The sequence below is a fragment of the Equus przewalskii genome, chromosome 10, assembly GCF_037783145.1.
Source record: "Equus przewalskii isolate Varuska chromosome 10, EquPr2, whole genome shotgun sequence".
In the NCBI taxonomy this organism is placed as follows: domain Eukaryota; kingdom Metazoa; phylum Chordata; class Mammalia; order Perissodactyla; family Equidae; genus Equus; species Equus przewalskii.
Window position 1 is genome coordinate 38674984 of NC_091840.1, and position 26292 is coordinate 38701275.

The following is a 26292-nucleotide window of genomic DNA, read 5'->3' on the forward strand; positions in this document are numbered from 1 at the left end:
GAAGCACGGACCCTACTGTCAAAACGCTGTCCATGGGCCTTTCTGTGTCTGGCTCCAGCTCGTCAGTCTGACTGAGTTTCCATCACACTGGTCCCACACTTGTGGGCAGAGATGCACGTATGAATTAGCAAGGGAATCTATGGAAGATGCTGTTGGTGTTCCCTCCAGAACCCCTTTACTGCTGCTGGGGGTACAGCGCCTAACCTCTCATATCTGCACCAAGAACAGGAGGATGCCCTTGGTCCACTGCTGCTGCCTCTCCTGGCGATGCCTGAGAAGGCATGCACCTCCCTGCCGCCGGGGGGCAGCCAGTGGCCAGTGACTCAGTGACACAGGAGTACAAAATGCCAGTCATCTGGCCTCAAGATGGAACAAATTGCGGTGCTATTCACACTTCAGAGCTTCCCATGGGATCAGGCTTAGCTAGACTTCTTGGCTTACCTTTTCTCCCTGCCCCATCCTGCATGCCTCCCTCCCTTCCAGGCTTTTCCTGAGGTCATTCCCTCAATAAGTCACCTGGACAAGAAACCCCATGTCAGGCTCTGCTATGGAACCCAACCTATGTAGCCATTAGTTTTAGCTTCTCCATCTGGTAACAGGGAGAATAGCCTAGTCGTACGGCCCTACGTCTGGCTTAGAAAGAAGTACATGGTTTAAAAGACTTTAAAAGACTTTCTAGATCTTGGAGTAGAAGATCCTTGGACTTTCTAGATCTCTGTCCTCAACTGAGGCCTGTAACAATTTCCAAGGGAGATTTTTCATAATTCAAATGAGCATCTCTCTGATTAGGATTCACTCCTCTGGGCACAGCTGGTTTGTTCCCCTTTGGAGTTTTTTGCCTGAGGAAAGCCGCTCTCAAAGTTGCCCATATCCTCAGAGCCGAACTATTGCTATTCTTCCAGCTTCTGCCTCCCCCTAAGTTGCTCACATTCTAGCTCACACGTTTATTAACACCTGCATTCTCATCGTTTCCCAGTGCCGCTCTCTTTGAAAACTTCCCTTCCCACCCTCCTACCAGCCTTCAATGCCATTTCTTCCTGGCTGTGCATCAGTCTGGCTTCAAGCCACAGGGAGGAGGCAACTGCCTTTGATGTTGGCAGTGGCTCGGGCCCATCTATAAAGCAGGAGGCAGTGAGAGATGTACGGCTGACCAGGGGTGATACTCCTCATATGTCACCAAAACCGTGAGTGATGAGTGGCATAGGAAAGAACCCAGGCTGGTTAGCCTGAAAGGAGGAGTGGATGACTCAAGGCAGGATGAGTGCTGTCTTCAAACTCTTCATAGAGAAGAGGGATGAGGCTTTCTTTGTGCGAGGCCAGAGGGCAGAGCTAGCACTGATGTGGGGACAGAAGTTCAGAGGGGTGGATATCAGCTGCCTGAGAGGAGCTGTCCTGGGTGTTCAGAGGACCCACACTCTGTCATCAGCTCTAGCTGAGGCCATGCAGTTGCTTATTGGCAATGCTGTCGGGGTGAATCAATGTCAGGGAAAGAGCTGGATTTAATGACCTCTAAAGTTCCTTCCGACTCTGAACATCTTTGATTTATTTCCTTCCTGAACAGATATTCGGGGTCAGAGGTGAGGACCTTTGGCAGATGGCATTGGAAAGACCTGATAATAGACGCAAATCAGCACATCCAGCCTGCAGAACACCCCCCCCCCCCGCCCCCCTTTCCCAATACTGGTGTGGCCTTGAGGCTGTTTCAGAAGCCGGGAATAAGAATGGTGCTGAGGAAGAATCTTTGGAGGCGAAAGAGCAGATATTCAGCGCATCCAGAGAGAGGGCGGAAGTGTGTGGGTGGTGGTACCCAGGGCTTGACGTGGCTGTTAATTGACCTGGCCCCCGGAAGTGAGTATGCACGGCTTCTCCAGAAGCGGTTCCCAGAGGAGATCGCTACAAATTCTGGGTGCTGGATCCAATCCCAGAGAGCAAGTCTTGGGTGTGGTTGGGCCTGGCCTCCTTCTGTATGGGGGCTGGGGAGACTGAGAGGCACATGAATTAGAGGTATCGCTGGGATGGGTGGGGCTATAGATAGACCCCGCCCTAGGGGCTGGGAAGGTAGGGAGAAGGCCCTGCCCAGTGCACCGGGGGATTCTGGCAAGTGTTGGAAGGATGAAGGGGCTCTGGCACCTGAGGAAATTACATAAGGAGATATTTTAGCCTTATGGTGCAAGCGTGGAATTTGGTGCCAGACAGGTGTAGGCTCCAGGCTTGCATGACTGTGATTTTTTGACGACTTAGTCAAATTCTTATTAGAAACATATATTTGGTCTTCATCCTCTATTCCTGCTACAAGAGCTTTAAAAATCCTTGGAATTTCCTGAGGGATGGGGATGAGAGGAACATCATTTTTATTCTTCTTAAGGCCCTTTCAACCATACCTGAGTTTATGCTAATGAAGTGACTCTTGGTGGCCCCTAGATAGCTTCAGGATGGGGGCTGGTTGCCAGAGGAACCAACCGTGTGGTTTGAAGGTGGGAGCCTGAGTTACTCACCAATGGCCAGTGATTGACTCCATCATGCCAACATAATGGAACCTCCGTAAAAACCTCTAAACGAAGGGACCCAGAGAGCTTCTGGGTTGGTGAACATGTGGAGGTGCTGGGAGGCTGGCACACCCGGAGAGGGCATGGAAAAGCATCATGCCCCCTCCCGGTACCTTCCTTATGCGTCTTTTCCATGTGGCTGCTCCTCAGTTGTATTTTTTATAATAAACCAGCAATAGTAACTAAACTTTTCCTGATTTCCTTGAGCCATTCTAGCAAATTATCGAACTTGAGGAGGAAGTCGTGGGGATCCTTGATTTATAGCCAGTTAGTCAGAAGTGCAGGTGGCCTGGACTCCTGATGGCCGTCTGAAGTGGGGGGAAGTCTTGTGAGATGAGCCCTTGCCCTGTGGGGTCTGTGCTAACTCCTAATGGTCGGGGTCAGAATTGCTCGGTGCTAGGGGAAAACCCACACATTTAGTGTCAGAAGTGGGGTGTTCTGTGACTAAAAACAGACCTTAGTAACGACTTTGTGCAAATTCCTTACTCTTTCCAGGCCTCAGTTTCCTCCTCTGTTAAATAAGAATAATAGCGGCCTTTACTTCACGGGACTGTTTGTGGCAGTTGAATGACATAACATAAGTGAAACTTTTAGAATTGGGCCAGATGTAGAGTGTTAGCTATTTTGTTGCTGGTGTTATTTTTATTACTACTGAGATGAGCTGGCGATAAAACATAGTGACGAGGGATCCAAGAGCAAAAGGATTTTTTGGGAAATCCACATTGACGTCAGTGAGTTCTGAGTATGAGGGATGAGCTACAATCGAGGCGGGCGCCCAGCTAGCTCCTGCTGTTGCTGTGGGCTGTCAGCTACTGTAGACACCCAGCCTATGTCAGAAAGCAGAATCTCTTCCCTTTGGTCAGCTCGGTGTAGCTTACAAAACCTGTTAATAATTGCTAACATTTTCTGAGTACGTAGTAATTCCCAGGCACTGTTCTAAATTAACCATTTCACACGAATCACCTGTCAGTCTTCACAACAGCCCAGTGAAATATGGAACATTCGTAGCTCTGTTGTTTTGTATGGAAAACATTGAGGCTCAGAAAGTTTAAAGGATGGGCCCAAAGTCGCTCAGCTAGTGATTGGTGGAAGTGGGATTTGAACCAGGTACTCTGGTTCCAGATCTTCAGTGCTTTCTTTCTAAGATGCTATTTGATCCTCAGGATAACTCTGAAAGTGGAAAGACAACCATGTATCTGTTTCACAGTTGATCATAGGTAAGGCTCAGAGAGGTCTAGTGACTGGCACAGGGTCACTCAGCAAGAAAGTGGCCCTGTTGGAGATTAGAGGTCATGCCTCCTGGTTCCCTTTGAGGCTTCTCTGTGATGACATCAAGCTTATTTGTGCAGGGCTGAGCCGAGTGAAGTCAGGCCATATATCAGCAAGTCTGCAGCTCGAAAGGTTGGATTTAGGCCCGAGGTCCCTCAATTTATCTGCATCCTCCTTTGGGAACCAGGAGTTGGGCAGCTGCCAGAGCTGAAGCAGAGCCGGGAGGCGAGTGGGTGCAGGGGAAGCCTCAACTTGAAGCTGGAGCGCCCGGCTGTCCGCGGAGCCATCTGGCTCTTACCTGCATCCCTTGCCTTTGTGCAGGTAAACTGAGACAAGAGGCAGAGGCTGTCCAGCTGTCTGTGGCTGAAGGCTGGATGCAGGGTTTTGTGCTGCCAGAGAATATTCCAGCTTTCCAGAACAAGCCTTTCCAGCTACAATTCCAGCCCTAGAGGAGAAGGAGCAGCACAGATGCCGGCAAAAGACGGGTTCTGAGAGATGGCCCTCCCCAGACCTTTCCCTTTGATGAACATCCAGGTGGTTTCTGCGCTGATGTCATGTGTCTCGGGTGCAGCTGACTTCACTGGGAGGACAGCCGGGCCATTGCGCTTCAACTTCGTGAATTACGCTTTCCTTATTAAAGGGAAGGTGGGCCTGGGATCCTGCTGCCACAATGGCTTATTGCAAGCACATCCCCGGGAGCTGGACATAGTCTTGTGCTCCTCCTGACCTCCCAGCTCAGGAGATCTGCACTGCATCCTCTGTCCTCTCCTGCCTGGTCTCTGGTTCAGGAAGGCACAGGTGCAAGTGCCGGGCAGCTCCACAGCGCCCCCTACAGGCAAGCTGAGAAGCTGGGGAAGGCTCTTCTTGCCAGGGTAACACTTGCTATCTCTCCAAGTTGCCAAACGGGAGGCTCAGGGCTCTGATGGTAGAACTGAGCATCCGTTTTCAGATATGCACGTAATTCTGCCCTGCTGGCTCTTTCTGCCTCCACTTCTCCACTTTAAATCCAACTGTGGGTGGCAGAAATGATAAATTTTGGAGAAACAGAGGTGTTTAAGGAACCAAGTGGCAAGAGCTTGGCATTGAGAGCTTCAAATTCTAAATCAGTGACTTGAATTTGAAGGTCCAGTCCAGGTGTGCTCTGACTAATTTACAGGTGGCAGTGTAGCACAATGGTTAAGAGCTGGGGCTCCGGAGTTGACTCTCTCTCCAATCATATACTGGTTACATGACCTTGGGCAAGTTATTCAATTAGGTTTGGGGATAATTAAATAATTTGTACAGTGTGCAGCACAGTAGAGCTCAACCCACATGAGTTTCTTCTCATTCTTGTCCCTCTTGCCCTCTCCATCTCCACAGACTTTTTGACTTCTCATCCAGCACTACATTTTTCTGTTTCCTCTTTTCTGTTCCTTTAACTAAAGGTTTTCTCTTGAGGTCCTCTGGGCTTTTGCTTTCTTCTCCCCTACTGGATGTGGCAATGGAGGAACCTCTCTCCAGAGCAGGAGCGATTGCAAAGGAGCTCTAGCATGTCCAAGATGGTGATATAGGGAATTTCGGATGCCCACGTTCTTCCTGGTGGCCCTGAGAGATGTCCGTCCCTCTCTTCATGGAGGGCGAGAAGGCAGCCGACGAGGGAGAAGCATCTCCATGAACTGGAAGTAACAGTGTCTTCTGAAGTTTGGGCCAAGCCTGTGCCTGCCTTCCTGGAATGATTTCTTAGCAGAACACCTTCCATCCCTTGGGCCTGTTAGCTATTTCAGGGACATTTTAAGTGGCTATTAACAAATGTTGAATTATGGCTGCAAACCTCTGGGAGCTCAAGTGACATTCACATGAATCACCAGTGAGCTCTGTGCAGTCAAGGCTGCCACACTGGGCCGGAATTAAACAAACAGGGGCCATTGTTCTCCTCGAAGCAATGAGGCAAGAACGCTGCTCCTTGGAGCCTGGGATCTCAGGCAGCGTGCCCCTTAGAAGGAAGACACTGTCCAGGACACATCGCTCGTCACTGCAGGGCAGACAGACGCTCTCTGGTTTGCAGAGAGCCGTATTTCAGCTCAACATCTAGAGGATTTACCAACAGTCAGCATGTCTAGGGGACGCCAGCCAATCTCAGGGGTTATGACTTCCCAGGCACATAGATTCAAAAAACATCTACTGAGTGCTTTCTATGTTCTGGGCTAAGCTCTGGAGAAATGGCAATGAGTAAGGCCCGGTGCAGGAATTCAAGGAGCTCACGGTCTAGCGGGGAGGCTGAGCAGGTCAAAACCAAAGTTTGCACCAGGCCCAGAGGCAACACAGGGTAGGCTCCAGAATCTCCCAAGAGAATATGCTATGTATCCATTTTTTCTTTTGAAACAATTTCAAACATATGAACATAGCAAGACTAGTGCAAAGACTTCCTGTGCATCCTTTCTCCAGTGGTCCCAATGATGTCCTCGCTGGCCAAACGACCCCATCCTTTGCTGTCAGATCTCTCAAGTCTCCTTTACTCTGGAACTCTTTCTTAGTTTCCCCCGATTTTCATGACCTTGACCTTTTTTTTATCATTCAAGGCCAGCCATTTTGCAGAATGATTTTCGGTTTGGGTTTGTCTGATGTTCCCTCTTGATTAGATTCAGATAATGAATTTTTGGCTGAACTTCGTAGAACCGACGCAGGATTCTTCTCATTGCATCCTATCTGGAGGCACACGATATCTACTTGCCCCAATACTTACGGTGTTAATGTTTGTCACTTGATTAAGATAGTGTCTTCCAGGGAGATACTTAGAGACTGTGTAAAACCCCATTTCTCATCTCTCTTTCACCCTCTGGTTTTATCATCTATTGATTTTTCTTGCCTGAATTATTACAGTGATGCTTGCCAAATGGTGATTTTCTAATTCCATCATTCCATCTACGTTTGTTAGTTGGCTTTCTAAAATACAGAAGAGCTTTTTCTTCTCCCTTTTAATTCATTTATTTATTTATATTGGTAGAAACTCAGGTTTCTAGTTTGCTCCATTGGTTATAACTTGTTAATGTCATTGTTTATTTCAAAACTCAGAATTTCCCATATTTGGGAACCCCTTCATGCTGACTTCTGTGTCCTTTAGACATTTCCTTGTGTTTTTTGAGCACTTTAAAAATTTTTGGCTCAGCTAGATGTTCCAGGTTCATCCTTTTCTTTTCCTTCCTTGGTCCTGTGAACTCTGGTTCGTTTCAGTGCGAAATGCTAATTAGAACTAAGATCTGGTATGCTCGTTGTTGCTACAAGGGTGCCAGAGTGCCGCTGCTCCCAGGCCCTCTCAGTGGACAGAGCTGGGATGTTTACATCTACAGAAAACCAGGAGTTTACGCCAATAGTTCCAGTTGCGATCTAACACACGCTCTAGGTTTATCCTCTTTCCATAGTGGTCCTTCCTTTCTCCGGCAGTAGGAAACCTACCTTCCGTTATTTATTTACGTGTTTGCTCCACCATCTGGATTGGAGACCAGCTCCCCAGGCTCTTACTCTGCTTAGATGCCTCTTCACAAAGACCGGGTCCCGCTGGGCTGCCTCCCTAACTTCCTGCGCTCCTGTGTGGGCTCCAGCTGCTACCAGGCTGTCTTCCATTCTTATTCAGATTTCCTCAATTGTCCCCAAAACATTTGTATAGCTTTTTAACTTTAAAAATTCAGGAATCATTCAAGATACAATCAAGGTTCATGTGTTGCATTTGGTTTCCTGTCTCTTTAATCAAAAAACTTTCCCCCAACATAACACACACACACACACACACACACAGTTTTTAAAATAGCTTTATTAAGATATAGTTCTTATATCATATAATTCATCCATATACAGTGTAAAATTCGGTGGATTTAGTGCATTCACAATATTGTGAATTTTAGAACATTTTCGTTACCCGCAAAAGGAACCCTGTACCCGTTAGCAGTCACTATGTGTCCCTCCCATTTCCCCCAGATCCCGCCACCTTAGTCCCAGGCAATCACTAGTCTACTTTCTGTCTCTATAGATTTGCGTATTTTTGACATTTCATATAAATGCAATAATACACTGTCTGATCTTTCATGATAGATTTCTTTTGTTTAGCATAATGTTTTCAGGGTTCCTCCGTGTTGTACCCTGTATCGGTACTTTATTTCTTTTTATTACCAAATAATAGTCCATTGTATGGATATGCCACATTTTGTTTATTCATTCATCAGTTGATGGCCATTTGAGTTGTTCCCATTTCTGGGCAATGATGAATAACGTTGCTATTCACACTTCTTTTATTATTGGCTTTTGAAAGAAAACAGACCGATTGTCCTATGCAATTATCCCACACTGAATCCATCTGATTATTTCCTTGTGGTTTCACTTAACCTGCTCCTGGTTCCCCTGTGTTTCTTATAAACTGGGAGTTAGGGTTAAGGACTGGATGAGATTCAGGTTGGTGCTTTGACAAGAGGACTCCATTGATGATGCTGTGCACCTCACACTGCCTCATAGCAGGAAGAGCATGCTCCGTGGTTGTCCCACTCTTAGAGATGCTAGTTCTGCTCACTTGGTTAAGGTAGCATCTGCTGGGCTTTTCCACTGCATCATCTCCCACCTTCAAATCCTCTCCTGTCATCTGTGGGATGACAGAGACCATGGCACCTGCAGATATTCTGTTTACTGTAATATTTGAACCTGAATTAACTATTTCATTAAAAGTTGCAAAATCATGATTTCCCAATTCTGTCATTCCTTTTACATTTATCAGCTGATGTTCTTTTGAACAGAAGAGCTTTCCCTCATCAACTGGGGATCAATGACAGTTCCTTCTATGAAGGCAGGGTAAATGCTTATTGTTGTCCTTTAATTACCAGTTTTCAGAGGACAGAGTTGGTGTAATAATTGCCACGCTGGGCTTTGAAGAATGACGAGTTCCCAGATGGACAAGGGGTAAGATATTCACCAGAGAATGACTGTGGGTGGGAGGGGAGACAGAAGGTTGGTAGGACTCCATTCAGCTGTAGTCAAGGCAACTACAGACTCCTTCCAGAACCCATGGTATCCCAAGATGGGGATGTTCATCTTTTAGACGTGTTTCTCACTGGTCCTGAGCCTGGGCAGGCCTGGGGCCGAGGTAGCAGGCACTAGGGCTGGTGGAGCAGAGCTGTGACAACATTGACCACAGGGCATAAGGCAGGTCATGAACTGTCAACTGTAGGGATCCTAATTATTTAGCCTGTCCCCTAGTGTGGCCTCACCTCCCTGGAGCCTCCCCAGTGGATGCACAATGCGTGTGCTTCCTTGCACCTGTCTCCGGGGAGTTCATGCAGCAGTCCCTCTTCAGTGGCAGCAGAGGAGATGGGGCAGGAAAGTGAAGTCTCATGTGTGCATTCCATTTAATTAAACTACCTGGATAAACGATGAGCAAAACATTTCCTGAGCTCTTGCTATATGCCAGGCACTGTTGAAAGCATCTCCCAAGGATGCATTGCATCCTCCCAGTGATGTGATGAGGGAGGACCTTTACTCCTCATGTGTTGTGTACAAGGACTGAGGCACAGGAGGTTAAGGAAATTGCCAGTCTCAAGGTTCATGGTCCCGTTCACTCCCCTATTCTGCCTTTGTAGGCAGTGCATGAAGAAGAGCTTCTGCTAAGAGGGGCAGAGGGGCCACGGGGCAATGGGGCAGTTCTGCATTCTCCTGCCTCCAGCCTGTGTTTCCCCGGACCACTGGGTAATTCAACAGCTATCTGGCTTTGAACCTGCAGGGAGGGACTTCTGGGTGCAAAGGGGGTGGAGCAGAGTGCTGCTCACAGAGGGGAGAGGCACCCAGTGGACGTAATCATGACGGTCCGCAGGAACCCTGGGCATCGTGGCTCTGTCCCTCATCCTGCGTCACTTGCCTGATCTTCCACAAGCAGAGGCAGCGTTTCCTCCACACAGCCTGCTCTCCACCTTGCCTGAACAGGGGCGCTAATTATTTGGCATGCTAATGAGCCCAGAGGATTAACACGGAACATGGGTAATGATGATTTCACTTGTTGGGTTTAAAGCTGCCTTTGTGGGAAAATATAATCCAGTCTGTTTGCTGGGAAAGGATCTCACAACCAAACAGCATGCGATGACTAAGGTCTCAATCATGAAGGACCAGGCACATACCTACAATGCGTGGTTCATTCAACTGGCTGTTCATTCATTCATTCATTCATTCACTTTGTATTCCACGAGGCCCCAGCTTGTGCCAGGATGGATGAAGCATGTCCCATGTCCTCAATGAGGTCTCCTATTTTTAGAGGGATGAGGATCCATACACAAATGCTTTTAATTAGAAGCGTCATGAGAACATTATCTTTACCGTGCATGGGAGGGTGGTAGCGCAAAGGAGGGAGCGATTCATTTAAACTGGGGGGATTGGAAGGGCTTCGTGAAGACGGTGGCATTTTATTTAGGCCTTCAAGAGGAGTAGAATTTTGACAAGGGAGAAAGGGGCAGCTGAGGACATCGCTGGGCCGGGAAACTGTGCTTATGATGTTACGGGACAGGTGGGTCCGAGGCATGCAAGGTGTGTCCTGGCGTAGAGTCAGGAGCTGGAGACAATGCTGCAAGGGCAGGCCAGAGACTGGCTGGGAGGAACCCCAAACTCTCTGAGTGTGGTAGGTAATGGGGAGCTATTGAGGGTTCTGAGTGACATCATCACATTTTACTCTTTTTAGACTCAGGATTGGCAGCATCCTGGTTTAGGCTGGTTTAGATAAGAAAGAAGTTGCAAAAATGTGGCTTTTGTTTGATTGTTTTGTTATTATTTTTATCTTAAAAATGAGAGTCTTGCCTTTTTTGGATATCTTACCATTTAATCGTATCTTTGTGGAGCTCAAGTCCTCGGTGTGAATTACTGACTGTAGGCTGTAAACAGTGCTTCAGGCAGTGAAAACTTCATCATCACGTGCTCAGAGAACTAATCAGGGCATAAAGGGAAGATTTAAGTCTATGATTCTCATAGACCTGGCTGTAACTGAATTACTTAGGGAGCTTTGAAAAATACTAATGTCTGAGTCCCACCCCAGAGGTGTCTGGATTGAAGTCTGGACATCAGGATTTTTCAAAGCTGTGGAAAAGCAGGTTAATTCTAATACTCAGCCAAGGTTGAAAAGTACTAGCAAGAGAACCAGCAGCCTGGAGAGTTGGAAGCAAAGCCCAGTGCAGAGTTTGCTGTCTGGGCTCCTCCCACAGGGATGCTGGTCCGGGCCTGGTCCTTAGCCGTCTTCTATCCGTAGCTCGTCTTCTCTGCCTGCCACATTCCTGCTCTCAGTGTTCCAGTCACCAGGCCTACAGCTGTCGGCCTGTTTGCGACTGCTTGGCCATGGAAGACAAATGTAGTTTTTGGCTTAGGCTGGCCAGGCCGTAGCTGGCTGAGGCTTTGCTGGCCAGAACTTGGAGAAGTTGTGAGGTTCTGCTCTTGGAATTATTACTCAAGCGTTTTCCAACTTCCCCGGTAGGAAGAGCCTTTATTCCAGGCAAAGTATCCTGTTTGGCTTTGGAACTCTGACAAAACCATCTGCGGGGTTCCCAAACTTCACTCTCTGGTTGCCAGTCTCTCAGTGATGGCAAGTCGTTGGCTATAGCTGTCCAGTAAATTAGGGTTACAAACTTCAGGGTGCTATTCTTTTTGCCAGAGTGAGGGCTATGACCTGGAGGGGCCCTGGAAGGCACTGCTTAGGTGTGGGGTGGGGGGGTCCTCGGGTTTGGAGTAAGGATTAGAATAGGCTCTCTGCCCTTTCTTGGGAATGACTGGCTGCCTGTCTGTCCATCAGAGTGGTCAGGAGGAAGACTTCCTGCTTGGGGTCAGACCTAATTAATCCTGGTATTGTTGTGAATAGAGACTTAGCTTTTGGGATATATGGTGCCAACTGACATTGAGAAAACAGTCAGGTCACTTGCTGGCCTAGAACCTCATCATATCTCGTCACAGGACTCAGGGCCGAGGCCCACTTCTAGGCTTCCATGGCGCTCATGACCCAGCCATGCTGGCTTTTCGAGAGAGGGCTGCATCACACTCCAGTCTGCTTGTCTCTCTCTTTCCCTTATTGTGCACTTATTTTGCGTCAGGCCTTAACCTCTATTATCTCTCTTTGAGGACGGTGCCAGCCGTCTAACCTGCCCCTGAAGACCTGGTCAAGGCGGCTGTCCAGTTCTGGTGAGAGGGCAGTGTGACCCCTTTCTGCACTTTGGCGAGTTCACCCAGGCCATTAGCATTTAAGGACAGATGCTGTGCCTGGGGGTGGGGGCGAGGACGTCACACAGAGAACCAACCACTTATAAAATTCCAAATGCAAATAGATCATTGTTTACAATTCCCAAATTTCTGGTACCAACAACAGCATCATCCTAGGAAGCTTCTGAGTGTTTCCCGGCGGAGTATTTCAGACTTTAGGAGGGCCTTCCAGGGGGGCCTAGGATGCTGCTGACTCTCTGCTGGAAGGAATGCAGGCTTGTCTATCCTTCAGTTTCCTTGGCCTTGGCTGGGACTAGTCTCCCCATCACAGATATGAAGAAAGAGCATTGGCTTCAGAACCAGAGATTCTGTACCCGGAAGCTGATTCCAGCACTACCATCAGCTGTGTCAACTTGGTAAGTATCTCTGAGAGTCAGTTTCCTTAGGGTTTCTCGACCTCATCACTATTGACATTTTGGGATGGATACTTCTTTATGATGGGAGCTGTCTTGCTCATTGTAGGATGTTTAGCAGTATTCCTGGCCAGATGTACACTCTCCCCCAAAGTTTTGTCTACCAAAATACCTCCAGACATTGCCCCGTGTCTCTGCAGAGCGAAACTGTCCCTGGTTGAGAACCATGGCTTTATCTCTAGGTTGGGAAGAAAACCCTCTGTGTCAAAGGATTGTCCTCAGATGTAAATAAGTGTGGTTTGCAGGCGACATCACTTGGCACACAGCAGGTGGTCCTCGGCAGGCACAGGGAGGCCCAGGAAGGCTGTGAGTTCCCTTGGCTGGTTCCCAAAAGTAGCTTCTCCTACTGGTGGCCATATCAGGCTTCCCAGCTCAGGTTGGCACCGGCTCGTCGGCACCTCTAGTCTCCTGGCCTGTGCCCATGCACATAGGTGTTAGCCTCCTGGGCTTCTGTCTGGCATCCCAGAGCCAGGGCTTCTCCCGAGGTGTGGATTGACGTTCTGTAACAAGGCCACTGGGGCCAGGCTGCCCTGGCTCCCTTCCAGGGCGCTGGGGGTTCCTAGGGGAGTAGCTTCTCCCAGCACCTTCTTTAGAGAAGGGAAGGGGAAAGAGCTAACAGTTACTGAGCATTGCCATGGCTCCACACCCGCCTACTAGGAGGAATGCTCCCCTTCCTGCACCGTGTACAGAGGGATGGAATATCAACAGGGAAAAAGCAAGCTCCTTGGAAGCGAGAGACCTGAGTTCGTATCCTCTCCTTGCCTCTGAAATGAGAAAAATCTATCTGTATCTATATTTGTATCTGTATCTGTATCTCTCATATATATTTATATTACTTATGATACATATCATATATTATATCTCATATATATATGATAGAGTTGGTATGAGCATTGAATTAAATCAGATAAGGGATGCCCAGCATGGGGTCTGGCATATAATTAGTAGTAAATATTTGATGGTTCTCTTTTCCCTTTACATGGATGATTTCAGTTCATTCTCATGATGAAGGGAGGAGGCAGGTATTAAACTGGGGTGACCCCAATCAGGCCCCTGGTGGGGTATGTTGGGGCCCAGGCTCTCTTTGGAAGAGACTGCGTTTCTAGGGAGGCCTTGGGTTCCTAAACCCCCTCCCCCAATCTAAAGAGGCCGACTGGGCATGGGGCCTCCTGGTTGGTGATTGAGGCCTGACCTGCCTTCTCCTAGCCCTCAGGGTCTATAGAGACCGCTCCTGTGCCCACTCACCATCTAATTCAACAACCCACAGTGGCAGGGCGGGCAGATGTGGTTCCTGCTTTGCAGGGGAGGGAATTCAAGCTTGGGGAAGTCAAGGGGCTTTTCCAAAGTCGTGCTCTAGCTAGTGGCAAAGTCAGGATCCCCACGGATGGGCCAGGCTTGTCATCCCTCATACTTACCATGACGCCTGTGACCCGCAGAAGGTGTGAGGTTCCCTATTCATCAGAGAGCCCCAGCATCAAGCTTTTCGGGTGCATTCCAGGGCAGGACTCACAACTGTCACAAAAGTCCCCAGAACACCCCCTCAGAGAGCCAGGGGTCCTGAATTCCCCCGGAAAGGAGTGGAGGTGTTAGACTCAAGCTGACTCGCGCAAGGGCCAGCTCTCAGACTTTCAGACTTTGTTCTGGATTCTCAGATCTTCCAGGGGCCTCTCTTCACCTGGTCCCGTGTGAGCAGTGTTCCTCAGCAATGGCAGGCCCCCAGTGGGATCAAAGGAAAGCCATACAGAGCCACAGACTGAAATCGTTCTCCCTCACGTCTTTGATCGTCTTTAATCGAGTGTGAAATGCCTCTTGGGGAGCTGGGGACAGGATTCAGGCTCAGGAAGATGCCACCAGCTGGAAGGTCCTGCTGACCACTGTCCATGCTATCAGGGGACCACAGGCTGGCTTTTCCCAAGGGAGAGCAGCGTGACCAGACAGGACTGAGTCCAGGCTGGCTGTGCTCAGGTCCTGGGGGGTGACAGCTCAGCACTGGAGCATCCAGCTGAGCTGCGGGCAGAGACCTTTATGTGCTGTTTATGGGTCCTGATGGTCAAAGGGGAGGGCGTTCTACCAGTGTGAGGATGACTCTTCTGAGGCCTGGGCGATGGAGCTGGGGGCCTGGCAATTTCCATAGGGAATATGATGGCTGACTCAGAATGCATGTTTCTAATCATGCCCAACCCCTGCACCCCGTCCCCCCCCACCAACCTGGCTTCTCTCCCTCCATCCCCCTTATTCACCACGGTCACATAGCCCTGTCCAAAACTCAACTCCCAGTATGTCACTCCGTTGTTGTAATCTGTCAGTGGGGCCCCCAGGTACCTTTCCAGGTTCAGTTTCCAGTTCTTGACGATACATGCCCTAAACGCTGGTCAGACGCGCAATTCAGTCTTTCCTGAATGCTTTCTTTCCCCATTCACTCCTCAGCGTTGCTCACACCGTTCCTTCTTAGAATTTGTTCCTCCTCTCTCCTCCAGTGTTGCCCATCGAAGGTCTACTCATCTAACGTCCAACTCAAACGCAGCTTCTTCCACGAGACTTTCCTGAGCTCTCCCTCCTCCCCATACTCACCCTGTTGGATCCATGTTCTCCTCCTTGGAACACCTTGGCACTTTTTCCTCTCCCAGGGCTTGCCTCAGAGTGACCTTACAATCTACAGATTTATAAACTTCCCTCCCCCTGACACCCATCACTTCAGTGCAAAAGGCATCTGTTGAGCATCTACTGTCTTCAGGCAGTTGCTGAGATGCAACTGTTATACAAACATCAGTAATGCAGGGTCCGGCCCTCGGGGAGCCTGCAGCCCAGATGGGAAACCAAGCTTTCTAACAAATGCATGATGGTGCCATAGGCACCATGGAGAGGAATTCCAAAGTTTAGAGGAGGAAATGTTTTACTCTGTGGGAGGAGGGGTTTGGGCATTTAAGCATCCTAGAGGCCAAAAGTGTCTTTTGGACAGGGACCATCTTTCTTGTCTATTCCCTGGGTGCCCAGGACAGCATCTGGGACACAGAGGATGCTCGGTACACGCGTGTTGCATTGGGAAGAAGCAGATCAAGTTCTCCTGTCTGCAGGCTCCTTTGAGCCCTTGTCCATACTCCTGTTAACAGTTGTCTGGTGTCATAGTTGTTTGCATGTCAGCCTCCACATAAGCCGTGAGCCCCTGGAAGGCAGTGGTTGAAGCTAATTCATCCCTGCCTTATCTTCGGAGCCTGCACAGAGTGAGAGCCTAATGGAGCTTTGCTGGGTGAAGTAATGGGTGGCAGTGACTGTCCCCTAACCCGTCCCGCCTTGGAAAGCATGTGACAGGTTGAGTCAGATCATCCTGTCTTTCTTCCCATCTCTAATGTGGTCCTTTCACAATGTGCGAGTGAATTAATCCCCCCACCCCACAGACAGTCTGAAGGGTACAGAGCCATCCTTAAAATGACAAGGTGCAAGGTCCCATGGTGGCGTTACAGTCACCCAGCCGGGCCCACCTGGCTGCCGGCTGCCAGTGCCTCCAGCAGCCCCAGGCCAGCCACCTTGTCAATTGCAGTGCTTTCCGCTCATTAGCATCCCCGGTGGGGCAGGAAATGGTGCGTCTGGGGATTGATGGCTAACATTAACCCTCCTCCTGCACTTGGTTCACCCCTAGCCCATCTTCTGGATCTCAAGGAAGCATTGATCTGGGGGTTCAAGAAGATGGGATGTAGCTTTGGCAGGGACTAGCACGCCCCGTTTTAAGTATTCACTTTAGGTATTCAATAAAAGGGTTCTGTGGTCAAGGAACCTTGAGAAAAGTCTGAGTGAAACAAAGGTGCCTAGATTTCTTTACCTTTTAGGACTTATCAACCCCTCCACCGTGGCTGACATGCACTGTGAATCTCCAGGAGGGTAGATAACAAACTGCTGTGTTCCTTCTTAGCTAAGAGGCTCATAACGCTCCAGAACAAACTTTTGGAATTATCAATCCCAGGGGTCGCGTGAGACATGGCCTTTTAGGACCAGGGACCGGGCTCCTGGCCTATGGTAGATGTGTCCATCAAACATAGTCACTTCATGCCAGGATTTCCAAAGTGATTCTGCCCAACAATTCCCCTTGGGTTCATCATGGAGAGGCCACAATCTTGTAATAACCTCTCTTAAGAGGAGGTCTCCAGGCTAGTTACCGATTTCAAATACATTTTGGGTTAAGGAAGTTGAACAGAGAAGAAAAAGGGGCGGTGGATTTCAGCAAGAGGACGTCACAGGATTGTAGGTCCATGAATGACAGAGCTGGCACCCTGGTGACCTCATTTTCCAGGTGAGGAAACAGGCCCAGAGAGGGCAGGGACTCGCCCAAAGTAAAACAGGAGTGTGAGACAGGGGTGCGGTCCAGGACGCTTTCTCTAGCACTGGTTGGTGGACTGAAGCTTGGCCCCAGAGTCAAGCAGAGCTGGGCTTGGCTGCTGGTCCCACCATCAATAGTGTGGAATGAGAAGTCCTGCTCCTTCCCTCGCTGTCGATGGGGAGATAGTGCCCATTTCATAGGGCTGATGTGAGGAGGGCTCAGTGGGATAAAGGCTGTCACGAACTTAGCATAGCGCTCAACGTGTAATCCGTGTTTCATAAGTGTAAGCTATTAACAAGATTCATAACTGTTTCCTTCTCTTAGTTACCAGGCCCTTGCGCTCTAGGTGGGGCCGTGCATCCCTCTGCAGACTGATTTTTAGTTTATTCTCTTCCTTTGGTTTATTCACGTCCACTTTGTTGGGGAGCGCAGGAGTTCTCATAAGGAACCGCTTGTGGACATTAAAAAGTAGCTAGGCCCCACCCACTGCGCCCATCAATCCAATCAGGGTTTCCGGGGGTGGGGCTAGGGCGTCTGGGGCTGTTTAAAGGAGGTTCTACCTGCGGCCAGACTGAGTTAGACCTGGACCACGCTCCCCGCTGGCACAACCTCGCTCCCACCCCCAGCTGTCTGCAAAACGGGAAAGAAACCAACTCTGCTAGTTTGCATTTGCAGGGCACCGGGAAATGCTTGGTCCAAAGAGAGTGCTGGAGGCGATGCTAAGGATAACTCATCTAGCACGTTGTTCTGGGGCTAGAACTCCCATGCCTGTGAGGTCGGGGCGGGGGGAGGTGGGGGTGGGGCGGGGGAGCTGTTGACCCTCCCATTTTACAGATGAGGAAACTGAGGCTCTGAGAAGTTCAGTGTCTTCCCTGAGGTCATGCAATGACATAAACAGGCCCTTCCTCTCCTCTCACGTTGAATACGTGTGGATTGTGGGGGAAAGCTGTTGGCATGCAGCGGGTGGCCATCGGCAGGCACGGCGAGGTCCAGGGAGGCTGCGTATCCCCTTGGCTCCCTCACGAGGACAGCTGCACCTGCTGGTGCCAGGCCTCAGGAGGCTCCCTACGCCAGGGGTCACTGGGAGCTCCGAGAGCCAGGCTTCTCAATAGGGTTGGGGTGGGCATAGTGGGATCATGCAGGGCATTTTGATCAGACTGCAAGACTCTACCCAACCCCAGAACACACTTGCACAGATCTGATGCGTTAATTATTCACAGCCATGGTCGGAGCCTCTTAGCACCCACCTCCTTCCTTTCTTCCCATCCTCCATCACCTCCCTCCCTTCTTCTTTCTTTCCTTCTGGCCTCCCTTTCTCAAATATTCACTAAAACTGTGCAAGTGTTAGGCACCATGCGAGGCACAGAGCGTAACGCCGATCATCTTTGTTATAGGATATGTTCATGGCAGTCAGGGTGTACTCCATGCCCCATGCATTCCCTCATTTAATTCTTACAAAGACCCTGTGAGGGAGGAACTATTATAATCCCCTGTTTACAGATGAAGAAAGTGGAGGTTCAGAGAGGTTGGGTCTCTTCCCCGTGGTCGCACAGCTAGAGGAAGACAGCAGGAATGTGGATCCAGGGGAGTCAGCCTTCTTCATCCAAAGGCTGGGATGCTTAACACAAGAAAGGCCAGCTTGGCCCCAGGCCACACTTTGAGCCCATAGGTCCCTGAGTCTGCATTTGTACACTCCACCCCCTTCATCATCCGTCATGCTCCTTTCCTTGAATGGGATGGTTCCCACACGTTCTTGAGTCCAGCTGTCCCTCCCTGCGGAGGACTCAGGTGACATGACTCCTTCTCAGAGCTGTTAGCATCGTCTCAGTAGGGGAAGAGTGGGTGGAGCCGAGGCACCTGGCTGACCCCGCAGAAGAGGAAGGAATGTGCCCAGGCTGAGAAGAAGGGTCCCTGTACCCCATGTCTTCCCTCTTGGTTCTAGCTACTTATTTCTGGGGCAAAATGGATCGCTACATGACTGTTGGGGAATGGGGTGAGGTTAAGAGTCAGGAGAGAGAGAGGGGTCACATGCCCAGCCAAACTCAAACTGCTGGCTGTTGGGACCCACATTGGCTGGCGCCTGGTACTTCACTTGGCTCAGAACGAATTCAAGAATGTTACAGTTGGAAGAAAGCCCCAAGATCATTTCATTTTTTTGCTTTACAGAGTTCCGAATGAAGCTAAGGAGAGACAAGCCGACATGAGTGTTAGAATCAGTGGGATGGGGAGACGGGAAAGATGGAGACGGGGACACCCAGATCCTACGAGAGCCAGTCCTCGTTTCTCGTTGGCGGAGCCCTGATTCTTTGACCTCTTTGATCTATTTCTACTCATGATACTCTGACCCCAAGTGTGTGGGGTTTCTCCTCATACCAGCCAAGTCTCGGGACACCACCGGGGTGTCCTTCCAGTCAATCCAGTTCTGACACTAACTGTTGGAGATAACGCAGACCCAGCACGTTGAGGGAGACTGTCCCCGACTTCAGATGCCAGCACCAGTCCCAGCCTCCTGGACTCCTGACCAACTGGCTATAAATCAGGCTTCCCACTATGCCTTGTTTGCATTTGAGAATTTGCTAGAACGGCTCACAGAACTCAGGAAAGCTGTTTACCTACCATTCCTGGGTTCCTATAAAGGAACAACCAAATGGAAGAGATGCGTAGGACGAGGCGTGTGGAAGGGGCACGGAGCTTCCACACCCTCTCTGGGCGCTCTGCCCTGCCAGCCCTCCCTGTGTTCACCCACCTGGATGGCTGCCACCTCTGGGCTGCCTCACTGGTTCCCCGCTTGCCCTCCAGGCTGTGGGGTGCCCTGTCTCATCGTGGCCCCTCAGTTTGGGTGTGAGGCAGGGGTCTGCCTTCCCCAGGCTCCCCGTGTGGGTGGGCTGACAGATCCCTACATCTCGACAGCCTAGTCTTTAATCACGATCAACTTCATTTCTCGCTCACGTCGCCGCCGTCCAATCAGTGCTTTTGGGGCGGCCCTCCTCCGGATGATTCCGGCCGAGCCTCTTCCTGTCTAGGGGCTCTGCCTCCCCGCGGGACCTCCAGTCCTCTCAGGGGTCCTCTACGTCTTGTTACGAGGCAGTGGAGGAGCCGCGCCAGCCCCCAGATGCGCCAGCGCAGAGCTGACCCACTTGTCTTGTGTTCACACTCCGCTGAGAAGAGAGCCAGTCCCAGGCCCCACTCGAGCACAGCAGGGCTGAGACTGCGGTCCAGCCGTGTGCCCCAGAGGAGGACACGTGCGTGGGGCGCTGACCGCCTCTGTCACACGTCCCCTCCCTGCTGTCTGCAGCCAAAGCTTCACGGGTCTGAGCTCCCTCCTGGCTCCTCAGCTCGGGAAGTACCTGCCTGTCCCCACCCACGTCCAGGTGGCTGCAACATAGTGGGGACATCTGGGTGTGAGCACACCATTCCACAGCCTAGTGGGTGTGGGGCTGTGAGCCAACCCCGCAATCTGTTATGCCTCAGTTTCCTCCTCAGTAAGACAGGAATTGCTCTCCTTACTAATCAGTTACTCGTTTATTAAATCATATTGAGTAGGAGCCGAGGTGTCCTTACCCAGATGTGGCAGTGGCAGCCATCTCATGGGAGCAGCCAGGCACCGTAATTTGAGTGTTATCTCAGGCTGCTCCCTTCCGAGATTGGTTCTCTGGTCTCCTGGAGATTTCACGAGCTGTCTGACATTCTTTACTAGATTCCTTTTCTGGTTCAACCAGCCAGAGTGGGCTCTGTTGAGTTGGCGTGGTCCCCAGGACTGCATTAGACCTGTAGTTGTCTCCTGGTGAAGGACAAGATTCTGGTGTCTCATTATCCCCACCCAACCATAATTCAAAATAAAAACAATATAAAATACACACACACACACATGCACACAGAGCATCTGCTGTGTGCCGGGACCCGTGTGGGTACCTGGGACGTACTAACGGCTGGGCCTGGCCGTCCAGCGGCCCTCCTGACAGAGGAGGCAGCAGTGGACAGACACAGGCAGTGGTGCACCACGAGGGCTGTGATGAGGGCTCGTAAGGCTCAGTGGGGACGCTGAGGAACAGGGGTACGGATGTGCCCTTGGGTGGGGGGAGGCTCTGCAGAGGAGGTGACTCTATGAGGAAGGGAAGGTGTTTTCCAGAATCGGGAAGGAAAGGCATGATGAGCAGAGGAGGTGACACAGGTGGAAGTCCCAACATGAGAGGGAACAGGACTTATCCCCGCGGATTAATTAATTGCTGTGTAACCCGTGACCTCGGGAGCAGTGGGGACGAGGCTGGCCAGGCAAACCAAGGTCAGATTCAGGGGCTCTTTGGCCACAGAGTTAAGAGGTTTGTACTTTATCAAAAAAGAGAGAATGGGGAATCCATTGAAGGCACAGAAATAGGGAAGGGATGTCACTTAGAATAGTGTTCTAGAACACGATTGTGTTTCAGAAAGCTCTGCCTAGCAGCACGAAGGAACAAGAGTTGGAGGGGTCAAGAGACCACTTAGACTACGGGCGTCAAGAGACTCTTGTAGTAACCTGAAGTTTGAACATGCTATTGTACAGATCAATGATGCTTAGGTGCATGAAGCAGCTTTTAAACTGCTTAGAAAGTCTATTAAATATTGTGGTAATAGCAGGTGATATAATACTCATCGAGCTTCTACAAGGTGCTGGGCATCCTGTTCAGCACTTTCCATGTATTATTTCTTTTACTTAACCTCTGTGTCTCAACTTCCTCATCCTTACAATTGCAAGAAAAATAATAGCAATGTCACCAGGTCGTTGGGAAGATGACTTGACTTAATACTCACAAAGAACTTGGAACGACCCCTCGCCCAGGTCACGCCTTCAGTCCAGGCTGTGGGGACAACAGTCCCGGGAGGCAGGATGCCATTGCTCCACATCGTAGATAGGGAAGCTGAGGCTTCCAAGACCACATGGGTTACATGTAGCAGCTCCTGGGTTCAGATCTAGACTGTCTGGCTGTCAGCTCTGGGGTCTTAGCCAATACACTACCTGTGTGGCTGTTGTCACTGTCATGATGACTCAAAGATCTGTGTGAGAGGCAGTGCATGACCAAGGTGACTCCCAGGGACATCCCTCTGCCTGGGCAGTACCCAGTACCCAGAGACCTCCTGCTCTCTGAGAGTCCACAAAGGGAAGGCAGGAGGTGAGCATCAGCGCGTGGCATTACCGGCAGACCTGAAGAGACTTCCTCCCGCCTGGCCTAGGTGGGTTCCCACTGGGTTTCTGGGTGATGGCACCAGCTCGGCTTGGTGTCAGTAGCTCAGTCTAGGTCACTGACTAGGATGCGTCCAGGCAAGTGTGAATGCTCTCCCCAGTTCCCGGGCCAGCAGGGACTATCTTAACGGGGAAGATCGTCTGCCCAGAGCTTCCCGTCTCCCTTGGAGACAGCCACCTTCGGGAGATTCTAGGTTCTTTTGACAGGCTGGGTGAGACTCACCTTCTGCCAGCTTTGGAGCAGTGGGAACCCTGGAAGCCCACAGAACTGTTGACCCCGGGGGGCGGGGGGGGCAGTGAAGCCAGGCCCCATGAATTTTGCATGGACTCCCCTCCTGAGGATGTTCATGTGCCCTTGAAGGTGGATAATTGAAATTCAGATTTGGCTATTCTATTACTTGGCGATATTCTTTATGGGGCTGCTCTGTGTTTCCCGGTGGCCTGTTTGCGGCTTTAGTGACTCCATCATGGAGAAATATATTGATTTGTCAGAGTGGTGTCGGAGGTGCTGCTCTGATGAAAATTGATTTATCTCTCTCTGAGCAGCTTGTGTTTGCAATCTGTCTTTGCCTCCAACAAGGCATGGGTCGGGGGGTGTGTGTGAGGAGGGTGCCTCCCTGCTCAGGACTCTGTTTACCACCACACACTGTAAATAAGGCTCCGAGGGCAGCCCTGGCTCCAGTTTTCCGTTCTGTGCTGAGGAGATAAAATAGCTCCTCATTTGCCTCTGCTCGTGTTCATAACATTTGTGTTCATTCTTCCCGTCTCCTGACACAAACACACATAGCTGGGTGTGACGGATGAGGACCATAACTCCCTCGACTGTGGGAGGATGGCTCTCCGTCTCTCTCTAGACAAGAAGCAAGAGGATCTTGAGTGGTAAGTGGAACTAGGAAGGTCTCCATCTGCATTCTGATGACCTGCGGGGAATAACTTTTAATTGTGAATCTTCTGTGCTGTCCACTGGCTCCTCCCTGCATTCATTCTGGCAGTGTAGGGGGGTCTGGATGCCTGGCCTAGACCTTCTCCACTGCCACTTTCTACGTGTGTGCCGGGCAGTTATTCCATCTCTCAGCCTCCTTAGTCACGATGGGAAGATAATGATGCTAAATGGATAGGATTGGTGGGAAGAGGAAAGGAATCAATGCAAGTTCTTAGCAAATGGCTGACCCAAAACAATAGTGGAAAGTCAATAAATAAATAAAATAAAATGAAATAAGTGTTTGTTGGGCACCTGCTCTGTGACCATGTCGGCTCTGGTGATAGAAGTAGCAGAGACGGTTCCTGCACCAAAAGAGCTCAGTCTAGTGGTAGAAATGTGCTGGGTCAAGGTGACTCCTATGGAGGTGCAGAGAGGGGCAGGGGGATGGCTCAGAGAAGACTTCCTGATGGAGGTGAGGCCTGAGCTCATTTTGAAGTAAGAATAAAAGTGGGTTAGGCAAAGAAGAGGAGCCAGGTTGAAGGCAGGGGCGATAGTTTGGGAAGATCTTTAGATGGACAAGGTCATTGCATGTTGGAATATTCCACTAGGCTTGGGACAAAGGGTGCCTGTGAGCATGGGGGCAGGACGTGATTCCAGGGTGATGGCTGCACCCTCATCGTGAAGGGTCTTGAGCTGAGCAGAGATGCTTGCACACTTTTATCAACGTCCTGAACACTGAGAGGAGGCATTACTGGGTTTTAATTGGGGGAAACCATGACCATACTGATATTTTGGAAAGCACTCTCCAGCAGCAGTATGGATGACAAGATTGGAAGAGCACTTACCTGGTGGAACCTGTAGCAGAAATATTCACTTGAAGGCCTTGTGATAATCCAGATATAAAGAGAGAAAAGACTGAATGAAGGGTGTGATGGTTGGAATAAGTCAGAGAAGGCAGATGGGAGAGGCAGGAGGGAGAGGGCGTTGCTGTGATGGACTGGCTACGGGGCCTGAAAAGAGTGAGGAGGCTACGTCGCTCTCCAGTGGCTGGAAGGACGGTGGGTGTGTTGGTTTCCTACAGGTGCTGTAAAAAAGTGCCATAAACCGCGTGGCTTAAAACAATAGAAATTTACTGTTTGAGTTCCAGGGGCTTGAAATCCAAACATCAAAGTGTTGGAAAGGCTGCGCTTCTTCTGGAATCTGTAGAGAAGAATCCTTCCTTGCTCTTCTGGCTTCTGGAGTTTGCCAGAAATCCTTAGCATTCCTCGACTTGTAGTGCGTTACTCCAATCTCTGCCTCTGTTGTCACACAGCAGTCTCCTCCCTGTGTATTTCTCTTCTTCTTTTAAGGGCATCACTCTTATTGGATTAGGGGCCCACCCTATTTCAGTATGACCTTGTCTTAACTAATTACATCTGCAATGACCCTATTTGCAGATAAGGTCACTGCAGAGGTTCTGGGGGTTGGAACTTTAACATGTCTTTTTTGGGAGACACAAGTCGACCCATAACAGTCCACCTTCTGGCCCCCCAAATTCATGTCTTTCTTGCATGAAAAATACATTCACCTTACCCAAACACCTGCAAAAGTCTTAACATTCCAGCATTAACGCTAAGTCCAAAATCTCATCTAAATGAAACACACACACACACACAGAATCCTGTGTCAGCTTCCCACAGAGCTGGGAAACGAGCAGAAGGAGCAGGTGGCAGGTGGGAGATGTAGAGGAAAAAGCTTGAGGAGTTCAGTTTTGGATGTGAGTTCATAGCTCTCAGGGGCCGCCAAGTGGAAGATGGATACTGAATATTCTTGTAACTTTCTTATCCATTTCTCCTGTAATTATCATCAGAAAGGACCTCCAGAAACCTTATGACGGAAACTATAATTACCCTGGGAGCAGGAGGGCACAGGAAATGGTGTGAGGCAGAAGTGGGGCTGCCTCCTGTCCTGAGGTGGATCCGGAGAAGAGGAAAACTGATGGAATGATGGATCGTGGCAGTTAAGGCACCGGGCATGAATTTTCCTATTCACTGGATATTATTTCGTAGTGCTCACCTTATGTCAAGCACCCTAGGGGACTTCAAGATAAACCAGCCACAAATCCCATCCTCAAGGAGCTTGCAATCCTGACAGCGTTTGTGACTGGACAGGAACTTATAGTTCATAAACAGTTGTAACGCAAGGTAAAAAAAATATCGACCCCCAGGAGAGGTGACCTGGGAAATTGCAGTGGGAATTTCTAGAGAGGGGAAGGGATCTCTTCCAGGTGTGGTGTGTATAGGGGGAGGGGAGGTCATAGAGGAGTTGACTCTAGAGCTGGACTTTGAAGAATGGGTTATATGTGGGCATGTGGAGATGGGGTCAGGGAGGCTGGTTTTGCAGGCACACGGAAGAAAAGATCAGGAGGGAGCTTTTCTAAGCATTATCCTGGGACTGTAATATGTTTAAGTAGGTACAAAAGTTGAACTGCATGTATTTTGGTATTAATAAAATCGGGCTAACAAAGCAGCTTGTTTATTTACGTTATCTTACCTGATTCTCGCAGTACTGCTCTGTAGAAGAGGATCTTGCTGTTTCCACTTTCAGATGAGAAAATAGCAACTCTGGGAGTTTAATAGCATGTCCGGCTCACACAGTTCGTAAACAGCAGAGCTGGGCCTCAAACCAGTGTCTTTTGACTCCAAAACCCGTGGTCCTTCTCCTGTGTCTGCTTGATCTCTGCTCTCCCTTTCTTCAGCACTCTGATTAAAACTTGCTTCCTTAGTAAAACTAGCCCAGAAGGAATTCTGTAGGGTTGACGATGGAGAAGTGGATGGAGGCAGCTTAGAGGGTGAGCCTTTTTCTGACTCTAAGCCATGTGTCTTTAGCAGCTCCTCTGGCCCCCAACATGCAGATTCTGGAATGGGCAAGAGAAGATTTCTTCCTAATACAGTCCCATGGGAGATCACCGCTATCAGCACAGTGGCCACAGCCAGGGCAGAACTGATGCCTGGCCCTGCTCGAGGGCATTGTCGGCTGCTCCGTAATTTTGGGCTTAGACAGCACAGCCTTAGAGTACCTGTTCCCTGGGTTGAAGCCAAACAGTCTGGACATCACACAAGAGACCTACAGAGAAGACCAGGACTCGGAGAAGTAAGGACACGCTCCCTGGCATTCAGCAGAGGAGTTGGCTCAGCTGGCTGGAGCACAGTGCCCAGGAGGCCTCAGCCTGCAGGTCAGACAGTCTTGCTGTGTGTCCTGACCCTGACCAGCATCCTCTCCAGGACGGGGGACCTGGTCAGAGACCCATGAGCAATCATGACAAATCCTTGGCATCCAGGAATGTGGCTATATGCACATCCTGCTGACAGTGGCCAGGAGCCTGGTCTGTA

General features: G+C 49.9%; 1 protein-coding gene and 1 long non-coding RNA gene across 2 annotated transcripts in view; one reads left to right on the forward strand and one right to left on the reverse strand.

Annotated features, from left to right (window-relative positions):
- The window catches only part of ASIC2 (acid sensing ion channel subunit 2), a 995375-nt gene that overhangs the window by 9033 nt on the left and 960050 nt on the right, over window positions 1–26292 (forward strand). The window lies entirely within an intron of this gene.
- LOC139074193 (uncharacterized) lies at window positions 20282–22155 on the reverse strand. The gene is made up of 3 exons (XR_011523732.1): window positions 21953–22155; window positions 21570–21812; window positions 20282–20562 (listed from the first exon to the last, which is right to left on the reverse strand). It is a non-coding gene; the product is annotated as an uncharacterized lncRNA (long non-coding RNA).